Below are 23,029 nucleotides of genomic sequence, written 5' to 3'. Positions count from 1 at the left end.
GTTTCACTGGAGGTTTTTTTTTTACACCTTTGATTATTTTCATCTTTTTATGCATCTTACGCTCACAATATCACATCATTTAAAAAGTGTGAGGAGGAGAAAAGGCTCTGACGCTCACTGGAGGCGTCAGAGACACATTATCATCATGTCTTTTTCAGGAAAGAGCGTGTGCTCACATTTCTCCAAGGAGCTCCTGCAAAAGAGCTTCACATATGGAGCCAGTGACAGAGTGATGAGGGAAATCCTCTCTCTCATTTATTATTCTGTCAACAAAATATCTCAGGATATCCACCAGGGAAAGAGAAAGACAGAGAGAGAGAGAGAGAGAGAGAGGGACAGAGAGAAAGGGCAGAAGAGAGAGAGAGAGAGAGAGAGAGAGAGAGAGAGAGACAGTGGGCAGGAGGGCGGGAGAGAGAGAGGGACAAAGAGAGAGGGTGAGAGAGAAAGAGAGGAACAGAGAGAGAGGGTGGGAGAGAAAGAGAGGAACAGAGAGAGAGGAACAGAGAGAGAGAGGGTGGGAGAGAGAGGGACAGAGAGAAAGGGCAGAAGAGGGAGAGAGAGAGAGAGAGAGAGAGCGGGTAGGAGGGCGGGAGAGAGAGAGGGACAAAGAGACAGGGTGGGAGAGAAAGAGAGGAACAGAGAGAGAGAGAGAGAGGGACAAAGAGGGTAGGAGAAAGGGGGGACAGAGAGAGAGAGGGTGGCAGAAAGAGAGGGACAGAGAGAGGGTGGGGGAGAGAGAGAGGGGGGAACAGAGAGAGAGAGAGGGTGGGAGAGAAAGAGAGGGATGGGGACAGAGAGAGAGAGGGGGACAGAGAGGGGGGGGAGACAGAGAGAGAGGGGACAGAGAGAGGGGGGACAGAGAGAGAGAGAGGGTGGGAGAGAAAGAGAGAGGGACAGAGGGGGCAGAGAGAGAGAGGGTGGGAGAGGGGGACAGAGAGAGAGGGTGGGAGAGAAAAAGAGAGGGACAGAGGGGGCAGAGAGAGAGAGGGTGGGAGAGGGGGGACAGAGAGAGAGAGGGTGGGAGAGAAAGAGAGAGGGACAGAGGGGGGACAGAGAGAGAGAGAGAGAGAGTGGGAGAGAAAGAGAGAGGGACAGAGAGACCTTCAACTAGTCTTAACAATTTTAGTTGATACAATTTCGATTCGTCTGACAAGTATATAAACAAAACAAAACAAACAAAACAAATAAAAACAAATAAAAAGAAACAATTCAATCACAATTTGGTAAAACTAAGTTAACAGTATATGTATTTACACATAATAATATTCTTATTCCGCAACTGACAATCTATTATTGTAACGTCATTTAAAAAGACAGAAGCAAAGATTCATCAGACACACAGCAGAACACACCTCCTCGTCCCCACGTTTCAACAAACTCATCCACACCTGAGACCGTTTTATAATAAGCAAATTCCATTCCAGCCGAGCTGCCACTAGACCCTTAGTCATGAGAAACGGGTCGACCGACCCTGATCCCAGCAATTTGTTTCTCCTTGTGAGCCAAATGCTCATTTTGGCCTGACCCATCAGAAAGTTCAAAAGACTAATTTTCCTTCATTTTGACGCGTTGTATTTTAGACTGAAAATGAAAATGACCTCACTCAGCTCCTCTTCAAGTTTCCTGAACCATTCCTTCAATAAACCAAATAAGCTTCTTAACCTTCTGCACTTTAGCCATAAATGTTGTAGTGTTTACTCTTCCTGGCAAAAAGGACACCTCCTGTCTACCCTGGGATCTATATGTGCCGCGTGTCTGTTTGTGGCCGCGGCCCCGTGTACTATTCTCCACTGGAGAGCCACAGTGCATTTCTCTATAGGAGTTTTGTACAGAGACCTCCAGCATCCTCTGGGGGACGAGCCTGGTGCAAGCAACCCCAACCACCTCAACTCCTGCAGTCTGTCCAGTGTCGCCTTGACACACAGTGTCAAGTTTTGTACAGGGACCTCCAGCATCCTCTGGGGGACGAGCCTGGTGCAAGCAACCCCAACCACCTCAACTCCTGCAGTCTGTCCAGTGTCGCCTTGACACACAGTGTCAAGTTTTGTACAGGGACCTCCAGCATCCTCTGGGGGACGAGCTTGGTGCAAGCAACCCCAACCACCTCAACTCCTGCAGTCTGTCCAGTGTCGCCTTGACACACAGTGTCAAGTTTTGTACAGGGACCTCCAGCATCCTCTGGGGGACGAGCCTGGTGGAAGCAACCCCAACCACCTCAACTCCTGCAGTCTGTCCAGTGTCGCCTTGACACACAGTGTCAAGTTTTGTACAGGGACCTCCAGCATCCTCTGGGGGACGAGCCTGGTGGAAGCAACCCCAACCACCTCAACTCCTGCAGTCTGTCCAGTGTCGCCTTGACCTTGACACTCAGATAGTAGAAGGCCTTTTTTGATGTTGCTGAAAAGTCCGCTAGTTGGGGTGTTTTAAAAGATAGGTGTCTGTTCCTCCTCATCCTGGTTTTCTACCGCAGCAGCAATAGCCAGCGATGGGAAGAGCAGTTCCCCTCTGTGAACCTCCGGAACAGGTTCTGTTCCGAGTGCCCTTCTGAAGTTACCAGGGAGCGAGGACAAGACTTCATCCAACAGTCTTTGTAGCAGGCGGATTGATTTTATTCCTGACTCCTCGCTCAGTCTCTCAGCAGTTTTCCATGTCCTTCCGCTCCTTAGGTTAGCCAACTTCACCAGCCCAGCCCTTACGAACGCTCTTTTCACACCTGCAGAGTTCAAAGTCCTGCTCTGTATGAAGTCATTGGTTCCTGTCCTACATCACCGTAAAACTGTGTGGTAAGTTTCTGAGCCTTTATGACCTTGTTCCAGGCCTTTAGCATGGTTTGATAAAAACCCGTAGTCCCGGACATGTCCATCCCTTCCAGCCTCATCAAAAAGAGATGTTTGTCATAGCCCAGATTCCCAGCTTTACGTAAGAGTAGGCAAGCTGTTTTTGTCCACGCCAGCTCTCCTCTGTATAGAAGATGCTGTGCTGACTGTAAACGGAAGGCTGTGATGCGACTCTGCAGATCAATTAGTCCTTGACCTCCTTCATTCAGGGGTAAGAACAGCACAGCAGGTCTGGTCCAGTGATAATGCCACCAGAAAAAGTTTACCAGCTTCTTCTGGATCTCCTTAACGAGTGCTTCCGGTGGATCTAGGACAGTGAAACGGTGCCACAGCATCGAAGCAATCAGGTTGTTCACAACCAGAGCTCTCCCCCGGTATGACAACTGGGGCAGGACCCAAGTCCATCTAAACAACCCTTTCCTTTGCCACTGACCCATTATGTATGCTGCACATTTTCCCAAGTTTATTTTGGCAGACGATGCTCTTTCATATAGGGCTAAATTGCACATAACGCTACCTATATCTTCCTGTCCTCTTATAAAGATAGTCACATCATCCGCATAAGCGGACAGAGCTACTTTATCTTGTTCATCCACTTCCTGAAATGGAAGCCCCATTAGATCCTAAGTTTATGTAGTAAGGGTTCTATTGCTAACGAGTACAACTGTCCTGATAAAGGACATCCTTGTCTGATCCCTCTAAAAACTTTAACCGGACGACTAAGTCCACCAACGACTTTTCAAGTCAAGTCAAGTCAAGTTTATCTGTATAGCGCTTTTAACAATAAACATTGTCGCAAAGCAGCTTTACAGAGTTTGAACGACTTAAAATATGAGCTAATTTTATCCCTAATCTATCCCCAATGAGCAAGCCTGTGGCGACGGTGCCAAGGAAAAACTCCCTCAGACGACATGAGGAAGAAACCTCGAGAGGAACCAGACTCAAAAGGGAACCCATCCTCATTTGGGCAACAACAGACAACATGACTATAACATTAACAGCCCTAGTATAAAGTCAGCTTCGTTGATGCTATAAACCCCCTACCTTTTTTTAAGAGAACAGAAGCCTTGGAGTATAGTAGTTTAACCCAAGAGATAAAAATGTTTCCGAAACCAAAAACTCGCAACATTTTAAACAAGCATTTGTGATCGACCCTATCAAAGGCTTTTTCCTGATCTATAGATAAACAACCAAGATTAAGTTCTTGAGTAGTTGATTGGTCAATGATGTCACATATTAAGAATAGATTGTCCATTATTGTACGTCCAGGAATGCAATATGATTGATGTGTGTACTATAGTACTGATGTGATTTTTTAAAATCTATTTGAGAGGCATTTACATAGTATTTTATAATCAGTACACAGTAATGAAACAGGTCTCCTATTTTGTAATAGTCCAAGGTCCCTCTTTTTTGGTAGCAATGCGAGAACTGCTCGTGTGCAGCTTGTAGGTAACCTCCCGGAGTTGAAGCAGTCCATAAAGACTTCTTGTAGATCTTTTCCCAGTAGTCTCCAAAAATGTTTGTAGAATTCTGAAGGGAGGCCGTCGATACCGGAGGAGCCTCCTGTCAGAATATGACATGTCCTGCACTGCCTTTGACATTTCCTCCATCGTAATGTGAGTTCCAAGAGCAGTTGCTTGGTCTGACCTCAACATAGGTAGGTAGTCCTTTGTGCAGCTCTTCGACTGAGGAAGGGTCACAAGTTCCAGCACTAAAGAGGTCCTTGTAAAAATCGATGGCCAGTTTTCTCATTTCCACAGGGTCTTCTGTGATTTCCCCCATTGGGCTGCTTGAGGTAGAGCATGAGATTTTGTTCTCTCACTTTCTTTTCTAGTTTGAAAAAGAATGACGTCGGGCCGTCCATGCCTTTGAGTGTAGAGATCCATGCTTTTACCAGGGCTCCTTGCTTGCTTTCTCCTGCAGGAAAGAGCCTAAAGCTCTCGTCTTATCCTCTAGCTTTGTAATCTCATCTCATCTCATCTCATTATCTCTAGCCGCTTTATCCTGTTCTACAGGGTCGCAGGCAAGCTGGAGCCTATCCCAACTGACTACGGGCGAAAGGCGGGGTACACCCTGGACAAGTCGCCAGGTCATCACAGGGCTGACACATAGACACAGACAACCATTCACACCTACGGTCAATTTAGAGTCACCAGTTAACCTAACCTGCATGTCTTTGGACTGTGGGGGAAACCGGAGCACCCGGAGGAAACCCACACGGACACGGGGAGAACATGCAAACTCCACACAGAAAGGCCCTCGCCGGCCACGGAGCTCGAACCCGGACCTTCTTGCTGTGAGGTGACAGCGCTAACCACTACACCACCGTGCCGCCCTCCACCATGAAATTAAAGGCCCGGTCCCACTGCACTTACGGATGCAAAGAGGATGTAAAACGTAAAAAAATCTTTGCCATCCGTTGGAAAACGCTATGCATCTGTTGTGTACTCATTGCATACGTGCTTCATACGCTCTATCCATCGAGCATCCGTCCACTGTGATTTCATCCGCGCAAAAAGTTTTGAGCTGCACCAAACTTTTAGAACGGATGAACTTTCCGCCGTGTACGATGTAAATCCGCGACATATACGAGCAACAAACGTTCTATGTCCGTCATCATCCGTTAAACGTCTGCTGTATCCTCTCTGCATCCTCTGGGCATCCTCGCAACTCACATCCGCTGCAGCTGAAAACGGAAAGAGGGAGGAAAGATAAGGTACATGAAACGTCTATTCATCGTTAGTAGCACGGAAATAGAAAGGATGTAAGCGTATGCATCTCGTATATAAAGTATTCAAAACGGACAAAGCGTTTATATCTGGGATGTATCTCGTATATTTAGGATGTCTGGAGTATGTCTAGAGTATGTAGAAGGACACCTAGCGGACAATCGGTCTGCATCCGATATACATCCGCGCAACATCCCCTTTGTTTCCGTTAGGCGTACGTGATGCATCCCCTTCTTCCGCTATGCATCCGCTCTTTCTGCTATGCGTCCGCTTCTCAGTTATCACCGGTAACCCCTTCGGAGCTGTCATCCACTTCCATCCGCTAGGCTTCCTATGAACATGCGTTTAACATCCCCGCTATATACTACCCACGACCGTTCTTTTCCGTTCTGTTTTCGCAAATTTTCGCCAATTTTGTCCATTTCTGGAGCGGATGAAAACGGATAGAGCCACGCCCGAAATTTTGCTCGTCCGCTGTGTCCTTTTTGCATATGTTTTGTGTCCATCGGCCAGTGGGACCAGGCCTTAAGTCCTCAAATTTGTTCTTTTTTAATCTCCATTGCTCCCAAAAAGCTGAAAAATGTTTACAGAAAGAATGGTCCTGGATTAGCCGGATATTGAACTGCCAGTATGAGCTTTGTGTTGAACAACCAGATAATGACAGATCTACTGTTATCATGTGATGATCTGAGAAGCCAACAGGTGATATTGTTGCTGTTTTTGTATGATTCCTACAGTGTTTACTCAGATAAATCCTGTCTAGTCTGGCTGCACTTATTCGACTTTCTGTCACTTTGACCCATGTGTATTGCCGTCCTGTTGGGTGAAATTCCCTCCATGTATCTGTCAATCCGTGTTCCTTCAATTCTTCTTCTTCTTCTGGCTGCTCCCGATTAGCGGTCGCCACAGCAGATCTTTCATCTCCATTGCTCCCTGTCTTCCGCATCCTTCTCTACCACTTTCATGTCCTCTCTCACCACATCCATGTATCTCCTCTTTGACCTTCCTCGTTTTCGTGTGCCTGGCAGCTCCATCCTCAACCTTCTCCTTCCAACATGCTCTGCATCTCTTCTCAGGATGTGCCCATACCATCTCAGTCTCATCTCTCTTAGCTTAATTCCCAAGCTCTCCGCATGTGCTGTCCCTCTGATGTGCTCGTTCCAACCATGTTCTTTCAATAAACCAGATAATAATGAAGCTGACTGTAAATGTGGTTCCTCTCCGTTCCTGTCTACTGTAAAGTGTGTCGTGCAGTTAAAGTCCCCTCCGAGCACCATCACTGAGTTGTTATTATACTGTTTGACAGTACTGCTAATTTTTTGGAATAGTCTGACCCGGTCTGAGCCAACATTGAAAGCGTAAACATTTATGAATATAAAAGGCGTATTTTTAATTGTGGCCTGCACTATAATAGCCCGACCCTGCTCTACTTCACTGAAGGAAATGTGTGAAGGACTCACGCTCTGTGAGAAGAGTATTGCTACTCCTGCACTTGTGTTAGTACCACGGCTAAAGAAAACCTGCCCCCTCTGGCTCATCCTCCAGTCCACCTCATCATCAATGTTCTGTTTCCTGCAGAAACAGAACATTGATGTTTTTTGTCCTGCTAAGCTCAGTGTTCATAGCGCTCTTATTCTTATCTCTACCTCCGTTTATAGTTAAAATGCATATCACGGGTAAATTCAGGAGCGAGATCAATGTAATTCTCCTATTTTATATTAAAGGAACAGTCCACCGTACTTCCATAATGAAATATGCTCTTATCTGAATTGAGACGAGCTGCTCCGTACCTCTCCGAGCTTTGCGCGACCTCCCAGTCAGTCAGACGCAGTCAGACGCGCTGTCACTCCTGTTAGCAATGTAGCTAGGCTCAGCATGGCCAATGGTATTTTTTGGGGCTGTAGTTAGATGCGACCAAACTCTTCCGCGTTTTTCCTGTTTACATAGGTTTATATGACCAGTGACATGAAACAAGTTCAGTTACACAAATTGAAACGTAGCGATTTTCTATGCTATGGAAAGTCCGCACTATAATGACAGGCGTACTAACACCTTCTGCGCGCTTGATATCTGAGCTCCGTATCAATGCGCTGTCGAAGCGCGCAGAAGGTGTTAATACGCCTGTCATTATAGTGCGGACTTTCCATAGCATAGAAAATCGCTACGTTTCAATTTGTGTAACTGAACTTGTTTCATGTCTCTGGTCATATAAACCTATGTAAACAGGAAAAACGCGGAAGAGTTTGGTCGCATCTAACTACAGCCCCAAAAAATACCGTTGGCCATACTGAGCCTAGCTACATTGCTAACAGGAGTGACAGCGCGTCTGACTGACTGGGAGGTCGCGCAAAGCTCGGAGAGGTACGGAGCAGCTCGTCTCAATTCAGATAAGAGCATATTTCATTATGGAAGTACGGTGGACTGTTCCTTTAAACTTTGGTCAAATATCTGTAACACTCTGCATTATCTGGATTTTTTTTTACCTTGCGCAATACCAGAAAAATTCAGTTGAAATCGAGCCATTTGAGTTGAATTGGTCCGCCTCTGAAAAAATGGCATTTGGATTTCCTGCCAAACATTGATTTTCGTGGCGTCGCGTGCGGGACGCCTCCTTCTGAATCCTACGTCAGCGCTGGTTTGTTTATGAGAAAACGACCTGGTGGTTTTCTGCAAATTTCTTCAACGTTATCGCGTAATTATTAAAATGGTTAACAGATGTATCGTAGGAGGGTGTACAGTAGCAACACCAATCTTGATGGGATTAGTACTCATCGTTTCCCAAAAGACCAGACAATGAGAGAGAAATGGGAGCGCTTGGTTTACACAGGCTGTGCACTGAAACCGTACAAAGCTCGCGCAGCCTGCTGGTGCTTCCGCAGGCGACGTCACGAATCTGGCTCCAGACTCCCTTGGGATTTTTCCAGACGCGTTTTGTTATTTTATTTTTTTCTGCTGTAGACACATGGCCTTGTGCAAAATTACCCTTCTGGATGAGTGTGTAAAGGGACGTCCTTTCATATAAAAAAAAAAAAAAACGAATTTGGTCCAGAATATGCACTTTAAACTTCCCATGAGGAGAGGAGAGGAGAGGAGAAGAGAAATAAAGAAACACACCAGTAGATTAGAAGAAAAGACACCCTCAGTGCTTTACCCATTTTATTTCCATCTATGGAGAGGAGCTTTCCCCCTTTTTTCTTTTCTTAGTTTAGTCAGTAACTTTTTTAATCGAAACCTTTTTTGCTTGTTCAGTTGCTCTTCACCAACTTCCTTTTTAATTTTTATAATCGATTTTATCAATTTATCGGCATTAGGGGAAAAAAGTGTTCACGTCTACAGTATGTTTGCCAAAAGTTTCATCCAAAAAATCGTTTATTTTGTGCACTGTGTAAAGCGGTTGGTCATCCTGTGATAAATAATCAGAAATATCGGAAAAAGCATCATCATCTAACATTTCTTCATCCTGGTCCATTTCACCTTCTAAACCCACTGCTTCTGTCTCTAACCTGCTCGGTTTGGTGGGGCGTTTCCCCCTGACTGGGCTGGGGAGTGTTTGGGACAGTGTTTACCTCTCACTCATCCTCGGTCATGGCTTCACTTCCGGGTGTCTCCGCCGCAGGTGTCCCCTCAGTGTGCGGCTGAGCCACGCTCCCCGGTGTCTCCGCCGCAGGTGTCCCCTCAGTGTGAGTCTGAGACTCGATCCCGACCCAAGAGGAGCTGCCCTCCCCGGCCTCGGTGTCTAAACCCGAGTTTCTGTCCGTGGTCTCACTCTCCGCGTGCGTGCGGTGCGGACAGAAAACGCGCTTGTGTCCAACATCCCCACACTCAAAACACTTCATATTTCCAGAACTTGCGTACACCATGGAATACCCCTCCTCATATTTAACCCTAAATGAGATCTCTAGTGATGGAGAGTTGAGGAACATATAAACCTGTCTCCGCAGAGACTGAACATGATGCAGCTTCGGGTCTTAACAGCCAAGGCGAACGGTTTTAAATCCTCTGGCGAGCTTCCCAAACCGCTGTAAATCTCTCTCTCCAGCGCTTCATTAGGGATGAAGGGAGGCACTCCCGACACAGTCACTCTAGTGGTCGGTACAGCTCACGGAGAAACTATAACCAAACTATCATCTAAAATAACACCACTTTCAACCAAGACAACGGCCAAACGCTCCTCTCTTAAAAACACCACCACAGCTTTATTCATTCTTGAACCATGAAAGATATTTTTATGGCCCACTTTTTCACCAACAACCAGTAAAACATCCTCCACAGTAAAGCGCGGGCCAGCCGCGATCCTGACCCCGTGTCTAATTGACAGGGATGGCGAACCTCCACCAGGGAGGGACGCCATCCTGCACACCACCAAAATCCGACCAAGTACTCCTCCGTCACTTTCTAATAATCAACCAAAATCAAAATAATGTTTTCTTACCTTGTCATGCAGTAAAGGGGAAAAAAAGAGAAAGTGTTGAAAAGCAATGAAATATTTCAAAACGCCTTCACTCACACTCAAGCTCACACACCCAAACTCCCAGCATGCAGTGCGTGCAGACAGACAGACAGACAGACAGAGAGAGAGAGAGAGAGAGAGAGAGAGACTCAGAGAGAGAGAGACTCAGGGGGAGAGAGAGGGGGGGAGGGACAGAGAGAGAAAGAGGGTGGGAGAAAGAGAGAGAGAGGGACAGAGAGAGAGAGAAAGGGGGACAGAGAGAGAGAAAAAGGGTGGAAGAAAGAGAGAGAGGGACAGAGAGCGAGAGAGACAGAGAGAGAATGAGAGAGAGACAGAGAGCAAGAGAGAGGGGGACAGAGAGAGACAGTGTGAGAGGAATAGAGAGAGAGGGGGACAGAGAGAGAGAGGGACAGAGAGAGAGAGAGACAGACAGCGAGAGAGAGGGGGACAGAGAGAGAGAGACAGAAAGCAAGAGAGAGGGGGACAAAGAGAGAGAGGGAGGGGGACAGAGAGCAAGAGAGAAAGAGAGAGAGGGACAGAGAGCGAGAGAGAGGGGGACAGAGAGAGAGGGAGGGGGACAAAGAGAGAGAGGGAGGGGGACAGAGAGCAAGAGAGACAGAGAGCAAGAGAGAGGGGGACAGAGAGAGAGGGAGGGGGACAGAGATAGACAGAGAGCGAGAGAGAGAGGGAGGGGGACAAAGAGCAAGAGAGAAAGAGAGAGAGAGGGACAGAGAGAGGGGGGGGGACAGAGAGCGAGAGGGCGGGACAGAGGGAGAGAGAGAGAGCGAGAGAGAGGGACAGAGAGAGAGGGGGACAGAGAGCGAGAGAGAGGGGGACAGAGAGCGAAAGAGAGGGGGACAGAGAGCGAAAGAGAGGGACAGAGAGCGAGAGAGACAGACAGAGAGCGAGAGAGACAGACAGAGAGTGAGAGAGATGGACAGAGAGAGAGAGATGAAAGAAGGATGAGAAATGAGAGGTGTAACTGAAGCGTGTCACTTTTTCTGTTTATCTCCCAAATTATTTTTTATTCATTTTAAAATGTGGAAGAACACGAGACTATTTTCGGAATGTTGTGAAAAACAAAACCATTTCAGGCAAACGGTGAGGAGTTCAACTGGTGGCACCTCAGAAGTGTCGGCTTCCCACTGGGAGTCAGGACAGACAGTCAGACAGATATGCAAAAATATGTGATGGACTAATTGGTATTATTATCTCATCTCATCTCATTATCTGTAGCCGCTTTATCCTGTTCTACAGGGTCGCAGGCAAGCTGGAGCCTATCCCAGCTGACTACGGGCGAAAGGCGGGGTACACCCTGGACAAGTCGCCAGGTCATCACAGGGCTGACACATAGACACAGACAACCATTCACACTCACATTCACACCTACGGTCAATTTAGAGTCACCAGTTAACCTAATCTGCATGTCTTTGGACTGTGGGGGAAACCGGAGCACCCGGAGGAAACCCACGCGGACACGGGGAGAACATGCAAACTCCACACAGAAAGGCCCTCGCCGGCCACAGGGCTCGAACCCGGACCTTCTTGCTGTGAGGCGACAGCGCTAACCGCTACACCACCGTGCCGCCCGGTATTATTATTATTATTGGAATATGAATCACAGATATGATTAAATTAAGCTTAATAACTATATATGAGTTACCATATCCTTCCTGGCGAAAACGCTCGAACCAATCTGTCCATTTTCCTCTGACTCTCTCTGATCCACAAGGTGTTTGCTTCCACCCACAGAACTGTCGCTCACTCACTCGCCGTTTTTTGTTTTCCGCACCATTCTGTGTAAACTCTAGAGACTGTTGTGTGTGTAAACCCCAGGAGATCAGGAGCAGTTTCTGGAATACTCAAACCAAAAATACTCATCTGGCTCAAACCGACACCCATACCACAGTGAAAGAAAGTCACACTTAGTTTGAGATCACGATTTTTTCCCGTTCTGATGTTTGAACATTGTGAACGTCACCTGAACCTCTTGATTTGTATCTGTGTGATTTGATGCACTGTGCTGCTGTCGAGTGATCGGCTGATTAGAGAATTGCATCAAACAGAACAGCAGGTGGATGGGTGGGTGTTCCTAATAAAGTGGCTGGTGAGTGTACACTGTCCTTTGGACTCCACCAATCCACAGTCAGACAGATTGTGTACAAATGGAGGAAATTCAAGACCATTGTTACCCTCCCCAGGAGTGGTCGACCAACAAAGATCACTCTGAGAGCAAGGCGTGCAATAGTCGGCGAGGTCACAAAGGACCCCAGGGTAACTTCTAAGCAACTGAAGGCCTCTCTCACATTGGCTAATGTTAATGTTCATGAGTCCACCATCAGGAGAACACTGAACAACAATGGTGTACATGGCAGGGTTGCAAGGAGAAAGCCACTGCTCTCCAAAAAGAACATTGCTGCTCGTCTGCAGTTTGCTAAAGATCACGTGGACAAGCCAGAAGGCTATTGGAAAAATGTTTTGTGGACGGATGAGACCAAAATAGAACTTTTTGGTTTAAATGAGAAGCGTTATGTTTGGAGAAAGGAAAACACTGCATTCCAGCATAAGAACCTTATCCCATCTGTGAAACATGGTGGTGGTAGTGTCATGGTTTGGGCCTGTTTTGCTGCATCTGGGCCAGGACGGCTTGCCATCATTGATGGAACAATGAATTCTGAATTATACCAGCGAATTCTAAAGGAAAATGTCAGGACATCTGTCCATGAACTGAATCTCAAGAGAAGGTGGGTCATGCAGCAAGACAACGACCCTAAGCACACAAGTCGTTCTACCAAAGAATGGTTAAAGAAGAATAAAGTTAATGTTTTGGAATGGCCAAGTCAAAGTCCTGACCTTAATCCAATGGAAATGTTGTGGAAGGACCTGAAGTGAGCAGTTCATGTGAGGAAACCCACCAACATCCCAGAGTTGAAGCTGTTCTGTACAGAGGAATGGGCTAAAATTCCTCCAAGCCGGTGTGCAGGACTGATCAACAGTTACCGCAAACGTTTAGTTGCAGTTATTGCTGCACAAGGGGGTCACACCAGATACTGAAAGCAAAGGTTCACATACTTTTGCCCCTCACAGATATGTAATATTGGATCCTTTTCCTCAATAAATAAATGACCAAGTATAATATTTTTGTCTCATTTGTTTAACTGGGTTCTCTTTATCTACTTTTAGGACTTGTGTGAAAATCTGATGATGTTTTAGGTCATATTTATGCAGAAATATAGAAAATTCTAAAGGGTTCACAAACTTTCAAGCACCACTGTGTGTATATATATCAGACGTTTTGTATAAAGGTTCTATTTATCAAATTTGCAAAAAATAAAAATCAAAATGCTCCAGTTTTCAAAATCCAGTGACTGTGGATAGACTAAAACAGTTATTCCACTGCTTATAGTTAACCTGTCAGCTCATGCACGACCTGATATCTGGAATATCAGCCATTCACAACTATGGACCCTTTGTGCAGATCTGGCAACCCTGGTTATAACACACGTCATAAACTCGTACGCTGAATTTCTTGGATCTCACAAAAACATTAAAGCAGCTTTTGTGACACTGTGAATATTTAAATAAATTGGTCGAACAGACGGATACGAGGAACACCAGCTGGACTTTCATCCATATTAAAATCTGCTCGTTTAACGTCATTAATTAACGCTTCCTGAATTTGCAGTTCCTCTTTTGGCTTTGTGGTTGATCATATTACCGAGACGGAGAATGTTTATTCGGCGTGACGTTCGCGTGACCCACGTCCTGACAGATCACTTTTCAAACACAGAGAACTTCCGAGTGGAGCTTTATACACTTCAATCCAACCAAGACTCGTGAAGCAAACGGCGGACGGTGGGGTGCTGATAGAACGTTGCCATGGTTACCGTGGAAATTTACTACGGCAAAGCATCAGCTAAGATCTAAAATCTACGATCCAAGGCCTCAGCGAAAGGATGGAGGAATCATATCCATCTGGGATAATGCTGTGCTTTTTCCTTTCCTTCCATCTCGTTCATTTTCCATCAGGAACCATTCGTTACCGTGACGACAAGAGTAAAAGCGACTGTTGACCGTTGACGCCGTCGCAGCATGGCGTGCGTGGGCGTATTCGTATTTGCTGCAGTGGTGTGACGTGATGTGATGTGATGTGATGCGTGTAACCAATCCGTGATGAATGTTGCTGTAAGCCCCGCCCCCCGAGTTCCTGGTTCTCTAATGGGATTAGTGTTTACTTTATTAAGCACGCTCCGTGACTTCCTGAGTCTTACACAGCACTCGGTCGGGCTTGCTCTGGTGTAGGAGGCATTTTGGTTCACTGTGACACGTGTTAGCATCGTTAGTATGTGTGGGCCGCTTTGGAGAGAGAGAGAGAGAGAGAGAGAGAGAGACTGTGCTGTAAAGGACTCACACTCACACACACACACACACACACACACACGCACGCCTGCCTGTCTCTTTGCTGTGTATGTCAGAGGGACTGGCACTGAGAATAGCGCTGTGTGTACGTGTGGAGATTGAAGTCGTGATAATGGGCTGAAAATCCTGGGCTGAGAGCTCCTCGTCTCCCTTTATAGAGTGTGTGTGAAAGAGAACAGGGTTATACGTGGGAGGAAGAGAGTCGTGATAACAGATAACACCTGTCTGCCTCTGTGTGCGTGTGTGTGTGTGTGTGTGCGCGTGTGTGTGTGGCGTTCTGTCAGTGTGAACATGTGCTAAAGTGGGATGACTGAGCAGCTGTTCAAGAGGTTATGTACGTGTGTGTGTGTGTGTGTGTGTGTGTGTGTGTGTGTGTGTGTGTGTGTGTGTGTGAGAAAGAGAGAGAGAGGAAAGAGAGAGAGGGAGGAGAGAGAGAAAGAGAGCGACAGAGGCAGAGAGAGAGAGAGAAGAGAATGAGAGAAGAGAGAAAGAGAGAGATGGAGGAGAGAAAGAGACAGAGAGAGGGAGAGAGAGGAGAGAAAGAGAGCGACAGAGACAGACAGAGAGAGAGAGACCGAGGAGAGAGAGAGACAGAGAGAGAGGAGAGACAGAGAGAGAGAGAAAGACAGTGACAGAGGCAGAGAGAGAGAAAGAGAGAGACAGAGGAGAGAGACAGAGAGAGGAAAGAGAGGGAGATGACAAAGGAGAGAGAGAGAAAGAGAGGAGAGAGAGACAGAAAGAGAGAAGAGACAAAGAGAGAGAGAGAGACAGAAAGAGAGGGAGAGACAGAGAGAGACAGAGGAGAGAGAGATGGAGAGAGAGAGACATACAGAGGAGAGAGAGAGAGACAGACAGAAAGAGAGGAGAGACAGAGAGAGAGAGGAGAGAAAGACAATGACAGAGGCAGAGAGAGAGAGAGAGAGAGAGAGAGAGACAGAGGAGAGAAAGAGACAGAGAGAGAGAGGAAAGAGAGAGAGATGACAGAAAGGAGAGAGAGAGAAAGAGAGGAGAGGGAGAGAGACAGAAAGAGAGGAGAGAGACAAAGAGAGAGAATAGACAGAGAGAGAGAGAAAGAAAGAGGAGAGACAGACAGAGAGGGAGAGACAGAGAGAGAGAGAGACAGAGGAGAGAGAGAGAGGAGAGACAGACAGAAAGAGAGAGACAGACAGACAGAGGAGAGAGAGAGAGAGAGAGAGAGAGAGAGAGAGAGAGGGGAAATCAGGCAGTAAAATGTATCTGTCTCCTATTCAGACTTGTATTCAAATCCATCTCGAGCGCTCTGAGAGCAGGCGGATATCAGTGCAAAATGACGCTGAGCAGCACCAAATCCAACTCTCCAACTCTGTGTGTGTGTGTGTGTGTGTGTGTGTGTGTGTGTGTGTGTGTGTGTGTGTGTGTGTGTGTTTAACCATCTGGTGCTCAAGAAATTCATCCGACTGTGTGGTGTTTTTGTGCAATGTTTGTTCAATAGTCACGCTTTATATACTTACAACAGTCGCACAGAATAAAAGACGAAGTACAGAAACAAATCTGATCGCTGTGTAGCTGGAGAGCCACTGGAGACAAAACACACACACACACACACACACACACACACACACACTTCCTGATAAGAACATCCAGCGTCTCTATACGACGTGTCCAGAAAGAAAGTTAAAAAATCTCGCGAAAATGCCTCGAAGTTAAAAGTCTTCCTGAACTTCTTAACCTGGCTCGTTCCCTTTTCTTTCAACGATGCTCGAGCAGACACCGACTCCACGACTCCACATTAGATCAAATCCAGCAGAATGTCATCTGCTCGCATGATTCAACAAGAGGTTGGCGCTCTGATTGGCTGCTCTACTACTAGGATATCAGCTCATATACCGTGAGTAGAGAAAAACAAAATGGTGGACCATGTTGCTGAACCACCCGAGGGTGAAATAAAAAAAACTCTACTCGAAAACAAAAACCCGAAAAATCTTAATTTTGTAAAGTTGTGGCTCGATTATGTAGAAGTCATAAAATAGAAATTTATAACAAAGTTTGTATGAAGAAAAAAAAAAGGGGGGCTAAGACTTTTGCACAGTACTGTAAATATATCGTACATACACCTCAGTCTTCAATCTGACGTCCTCGTCTCCTCCATGCTCTTTGACACCTTCGACCTCAGACGCCTGACAATGAACAGATCACACACACACACACACACACACACACACACGTCACTCGAGCAGCGTCTGCTCTCACGCACTGCACGCTTGAGAAATCGACACATAAAAGCCAGAGTCAATAAAAGATCTGCTACGCTGATTTCCAGCATTAACGATCACAGACACGTCCGTACGGTCTGACGGCGATCATCTGATTCAGAGGAAGTGAGTCACAGAGGAACTAAAGGTAACGGAGGCAGTGGAGCACCACGCACGTCTCTCCGCAGCTTACCGCTCTCATATCAGCTCCATCCACTGAAATCCTTCTGACAGCTCAAAATATAAATATGTTCTTTATAAACGTCAGATCATGAAGATAATATAAGATAACAGTTAAAGGGATAGTTGGGGATTTTTGACATGAATCTGTATGGCATCCCCATCAATAGTGTCGTGCAAACACACTGACTTACCCCTGACAGCATCCTGTGAGTCCAGTTCTTGTCCAGTTTTGGTCCAGACGAAAGTAGTCCGGCAAGTTCGTTGGGGTCACGAAAGTAAAACGTTTTTCGTCTCAAAAAAAGTCAGACCTCGAAATCGCTTGGCACTATTTTCTCTCCCTTCTTATCACTGCGCGCTGTCATGTTGACATCTGCGCAGGAATCAACACCTTTCCCATTGTTTGGCAGTGATCAGATCAGCGGCGCTAACAAGCTAATTTGAGAGCAAGAACAGCGACAAATTTATCACCTTCTATAACCTATACAATAATATATTTGTGAAAATGGTGCGCACTTGCGACTATCCAGGCTGTAGCAACAAAGATGTGGCTGAATCTCCGCACACATTTCACCGTCGTAGTCAGACATGTTGTCGCTAACTTTGCTAGCAGTAAACCAGGGGTCACCAAACTTTTTTCTCTGGGGGCCACATTGTCGTTCCTGACTGTGATGGGGGCCGGGGTCGGGTCCGCTATATCACATAGAATTGTATGACCCAGACAAATATGACCACCAGCAGGCCTCATTGTGTAGTAGAGATTACTAGCCTGGCACGGCCATCCCCACTACTATATCCCCCACTACTATATCCCCACTACTATATCCCCACTACTATATCCCCCACTACTATATCCCCCACTACTATATCCCCCACTACTATATCCACACTACTATATCCCCACTACTATATCCCCCACTACTATACCCCCCACTACTATATCCCCCACTACTATATCCCCACTACTATATCCCCACTACTATATCCCCACTACTATATCCCCACTACTATATCCACACTACTATATCCCCACTACTATATCCCCCACTACTATACCCCCCACTACTATATCCCCACTACTATATCCCCACTACTATATCCCCACTACTATATCCCCACTACTATATCCCCACTACTATATCCCCACTACTATATCCCCCACTACTATATCCCCCACTACTATATCCCCCACTACTATATCCACACTACTATATCCCCACTACTATATCCCCCACTACTATACCCCCCACTACTATATCCCCCACTACTATATCCCCCACTACTATATCCACACTACTATATCCCCACTACTATATCCCCCACTACTATACCCCCCACTACTATATCCACACTACTATATCCCCACTACTATATCCCCACTGCTATATCCCCCACTACTATACCCCCCACTACTATACCCCCCACTACTATATCCCCACTACTATATCCCCACTACTATATCCCCCACTACTATATCCCCCACTACTATATCCACACTACTATATCCCCACTACTATATCCCCACTACTATATCCCCCACTACTATACCCCCCACTACTATATCCACACTACTATATCCCCCACTACTATATCCACACTACTATATCCCCACTACTATATCCCCCACTACTATATCCACACTACTATATCCCCCACTACTATATCCCCCACTACTATATCCCCACTACTATATCCCCCACTACTATATCCACACTACTATATCCCCCACTACTATATCCCCACTACTATATCCCCACTACTATATCACCCACTACTATATCCCCCACTACTATATCCACACTATTATATCCCCACTACTACAGTGGTGCTTGAAAGTTTGTGAACCCTTTAGAATTTTCGATATTTCTGTATAAATATGACCTAAAACATCATCAGATTTTCACACAAGTCCTTAAAGTAAATAAAGAGAACCCAGTTAAACAATTGAGACAAAAATATTATACTTGGTCATTTATTTATTGAGGAAAATGATCCAATATTACATATCTGTGAGTGGCAAAAGTATGTGAACCTCTAGGATTAGCAGTTAATTTGAAGGTGAAATTAGAGTCAGGTGTTTTCAATCAATGGGATGACAATCAGGTGTGAGTGGGCACCCTGTTTTATTTAAAGAACAGGGATCTATCAAAGTCTGATCTTCACAACACATGTTTGTGGAAGTGTATCATGGCACGAACAAAAGAGATTTCTGAGGACCTCAGAAAAAGCGTTGTTGATGCTCATCAGGCTGGAAAAGGTTACAAAACCATCTCTAAAGAGTTTGGACTCCACCAATCCACAGTCAGACAGATTGTGTACAAATGGAGGAAATTCAAGACCATTGTTACCCTCCCCAGGAGTGGTTGACCAACAAAGATCACTCCAAGAGCAAGGTGTGTAATAGTCGGCGAGGTCACAAAGGACCCCAGGGTAACTTCTAAGCAACTGAAGGTCTCTCTCACATTGGCTAATGTTAATGTTCATGAGTCCACCATCAGGAGAACACTGAACAACAATGGTGTGCATGGCAGGGTTGCAAGGAGAAAGCCACCGCTCTCCAAAAAGAACATTGCTGCTCATCTGCAGTTTGCTAAAGGTCACATGGACAAGCCAGAAGGCTATTGGAAAAATGTTTTGTGGACGGATGAGACCAAAATAGAACTTTTTGGTTTAAATGAGAAGCATTGTGTTTGGGGAAAGGAAAACACTGCATTCCAGCATAAGAACCTTATCCCATCTGTGAAACATGGTGGTGGTAGTATCATGGTTTGGGCCTGTTTTGCTGCATCTGGGCCAGGACGGCTTGTTATCATTGATGGAACAATGAATTTTGAATTATACCAGCGAATTCTAAAGGAAAATGTCAGGACATTTGTCCATGAACTGAATCTCAAGAGAAGGTGGGTCATGCAGCAAGACAATGACCCTAAGCACACAAGTCGTTCTACAACCCCAATTCCAAAAAAGTTGGGACAAAGTACAAATTGTAAATAAAAATGGAATGCAATAATTTACAAATCTCAAAAACTGATATTGTATTCACAATAGAACATAGACAACATATCAAATGTCGAAAGTGAGACATTTTGAAATTTCATACCAAATATTGGCTCATTTGAAATTTCATGACAGCAACACATCTCAAAAAAGTTGGGACAGGGGCAATAAGAGGCTGGAAAAGTTAAAGGTATAAAAAAGGAACAGCTGGAGGACCAAATTGCAACTCATTAGGTCAATTGGCAATAGGTCATTAACGTGACTAGGTATAAAAAGAGCATCTTGGAGTGGCAGCGGCTCTCAGAAGTAAAGATGGGAAGAGGATCACCAATCCCCCTAATTCTGCACCGACAAATAGTGGAGCAATATCAGAAAGGAGTTCGACAGTGTAAAATTGCAAAAAGTTTGAACATATCATCATCTACAGTGCATAATATCATCAAAAGATTCAGAGAATCTGGAAGAATCTCTGTGCGTAAGGGTCAAGGCCGGAAAACCATACTGGGTGCCCGTGATCTTCCGGGCCTTAGACGGCACTGCATCACATACAGGCATGCTTCTGTATTGGAAATCACAAAATGGGCTCAGGAATATTTCCAGAGAACATTATCTGTGAACACAATTCACCGTGCCATCCGCCGTTGCCAGCTAAAACTCTATAGTTCAAAGAAGAAGCCGTATCTAAACATGATCCAGAAGCACAGACGTCTTCTCTGGACCAAGGCTCATTTAAAATGGACTGTGGCAAAGTGGAAAACTGTTCTGTAGTCAGACGAATCAAAATTTGAAGTTCTTTATGGAAATCAGGGACACCGTGTCATTCGGACTAGAGAGGAGAAGGACGACCCAAGTTGTTATCAGCGCTCAGTTCAGAAGCCTGCATCTCTGATGGTATGGGGTTGCATTAGTGCGTGTGGCATGAGCAGCTTACACATCTGGAAAGACCCCATCAATGCTGAAAGGTATATCCAGGTTCTAGAGCAACATATGCTCCCATCCAGATGACGTCTCTTTCGGGGAAGACCTTGCATTTTCCAACATGACAATGCCAAACCACATACTGCATCAATTACAGCATCATGGCTGCGTAGAAGAAGGGTCCGGGTACTGAACTGGCCAGCCTGCAGTCCAGATCTTTCACCCATAGAAAACATTTGGCGCATCATAAAACGGAAGATACGACAAAAAAGACCTAAGACAGTTGAGCAACTAGAATCCTACATTAGACAAGAATGGGTTAACATTCCTATCCCTAAACTTGAGCAACTTGTCTCCTCAGTCCCCAGACGTTTACAGACTGTTGTAAAGAGAAAAGGGGATGTCTCACAGTGGTAAACATGGCCTTGTCCCAACTTTTTTGAGATGTGTTGTTGTCATGAAATTTAAAATCACCTAATTTTTCTCTTTAAATGATACATTTTCTCAGTTTAAACATTTGATATGTCATCTATGTTCTATTCTGAATAAAATATGGAATTTTGAAACTTCCACATCATTGCATTCCATTTTTATTTACAATTTGTACTTTGTCCCAACTTTTTTGGAATCGGGGTTGTACCAAAGAATGATTAAAGAAGAATAAAGTTAATGTTTTGGAATGGACAAGTCAAAGTCCTGACCTTAATCCGATCTAAATGTTGTGGAAGGACCTGAAGCGAGCAGTTCATGTGAGGAAACCCACCAACATCCCAGAGTTGAAGCTGTTCTGTACGGAGGAACGGGCTAAAATTCCTCCAAGCCCGTGTGCAGGACTGATCAACAGTTATCGGAAATGTTTAGTTGCAGTTATTGCTGCACAAGGGGGTCACACCAGATAATGAAAGCAAAGGTTCACATACTTTTGCCACTCACAGATATGTAATATTGGATCATTTCCCCTCAATAAATAAATGGCCAAGTATAATATTTTTGTCTCATTTGTTTAACTGGGTTCTCTTTATCTACTTTTAGGACTTGTGTGAAAATCTGATGATGTTTTAGGTCATATTTATGCAGAAATATAGAAAATTCTAAAGGGGTCAGAAACTTTCAAGCACTACTGTATATCCCACACTACTATATCCCCCACTACTATATCCCACACTACTATATCCCCACTACTATATCCCCCACTACTATATCCCCACTACTATATCCCCACTACTATACCCCCACTACTATATCCCCCACTACTATACCCACACTACTATATCCCCCACTACTATACCCACACTACTATACCCACACTACTATATCCCCACTACTATATTCCCCACTACTATATTCCCCACTACTATATCCCCACTACTATACCCCCACTACTATATCCCCCACTACTATATCCCCCACTACTATACCCACACTACTATATCCCACACTACTATATCCCCACTACTATATTCCCCACTACTATATCCCACACTACTATATCCCCCACTACTATATCCCCACTATTATATCCACACTACTATATCCCCACTACTATACCCACACTACTATATCCCCACTACTATATCCCCACTATTATATCCCCACTATTATATCCCCACTACTATATCCACACTACTATATCCCCACTACTATACCCACACTACTATATCCCCCACTACTATATCCCCACTATTATATCCACACTACTATATCCCCACTACTATACCCACACTACTATATCCCCACTACTATATCCCCACTATTATATCCCCACTATTATATCCACACTACTATATCCCCACTACTATATCCCCATTACTATACCCACACTACTATATCCCCCACTACTATATCCCCGCTACTATATCCCCGCTACTATATCCCCCGCTACTATATCCCCACTACTATATCCCCACTACTATACCCACACTACTATATCCCCCACTACTATATCCCCACTACTATATCCCCCACTACTATATCCCCACTACTATATCCCCCACTACTATATCCACACTACTATATCCCCACTACTATATCCCCACTACTATACCCACACTACTATATCCCCCACTACTATATCCCCACTACTATACCCACACTACTATATCCCCCACTACTATATCCCCACTACTATATCCCCCACTACTATATCCCCACTACTATATCAACACTACTATATCCCCCACTACTATATCCCCCACTACTATATCCCCGCTACTATATCCCCGCTACTATATCCCCGCTACTATATCCACGCTACTATATCCCCAC

The 23,029-nt window shown here is 45.3% G+C and overlaps 1 protein-coding gene across 6 annotated transcripts in view; it reads right to left on the bottom strand.

The window, feature by feature from the left end:
* Nucleotides 1-23,029, bottom strand: part of lekr1 (leucine, glutamate and lysine rich 1) — a 273,905-nt gene that overhangs the window by 162,624 nt on the left and 88,252 nt on the right. Inside the window, exon 1 of one of the 6 annotated variants that reach the window (XM_060924190.1) lies at nucleotides 16,530-16,663. The exons of the other annotated variants lie outside the window; for them this stretch is intronic. The gene's annotated coding sequence lies outside the window, so the exon portion shown is untranslated. Of the gene's footprint in view, nucleotides 1-16,529; nucleotides 16,664-23,029 lie in introns of those variants that run through there. 6 annotated transcript variants of the gene reach the window in all.

This window comes from Neoarius graeffei, chromosome 6 (genome assembly GCF_027579695.1).
Source record: "Neoarius graeffei isolate fNeoGra1 chromosome 6, fNeoGra1.pri, whole genome shotgun sequence".
Classification (NCBI taxonomy): Eukaryota; Metazoa; Chordata; class Actinopteri; order Siluriformes; family Ariidae; genus Neoarius; species Neoarius graeffei.
The sequence above is the reverse complement of the archived record's forward strand: the minus strand, read 5'-3'. Positions and strand labels throughout refer to the sequence as shown.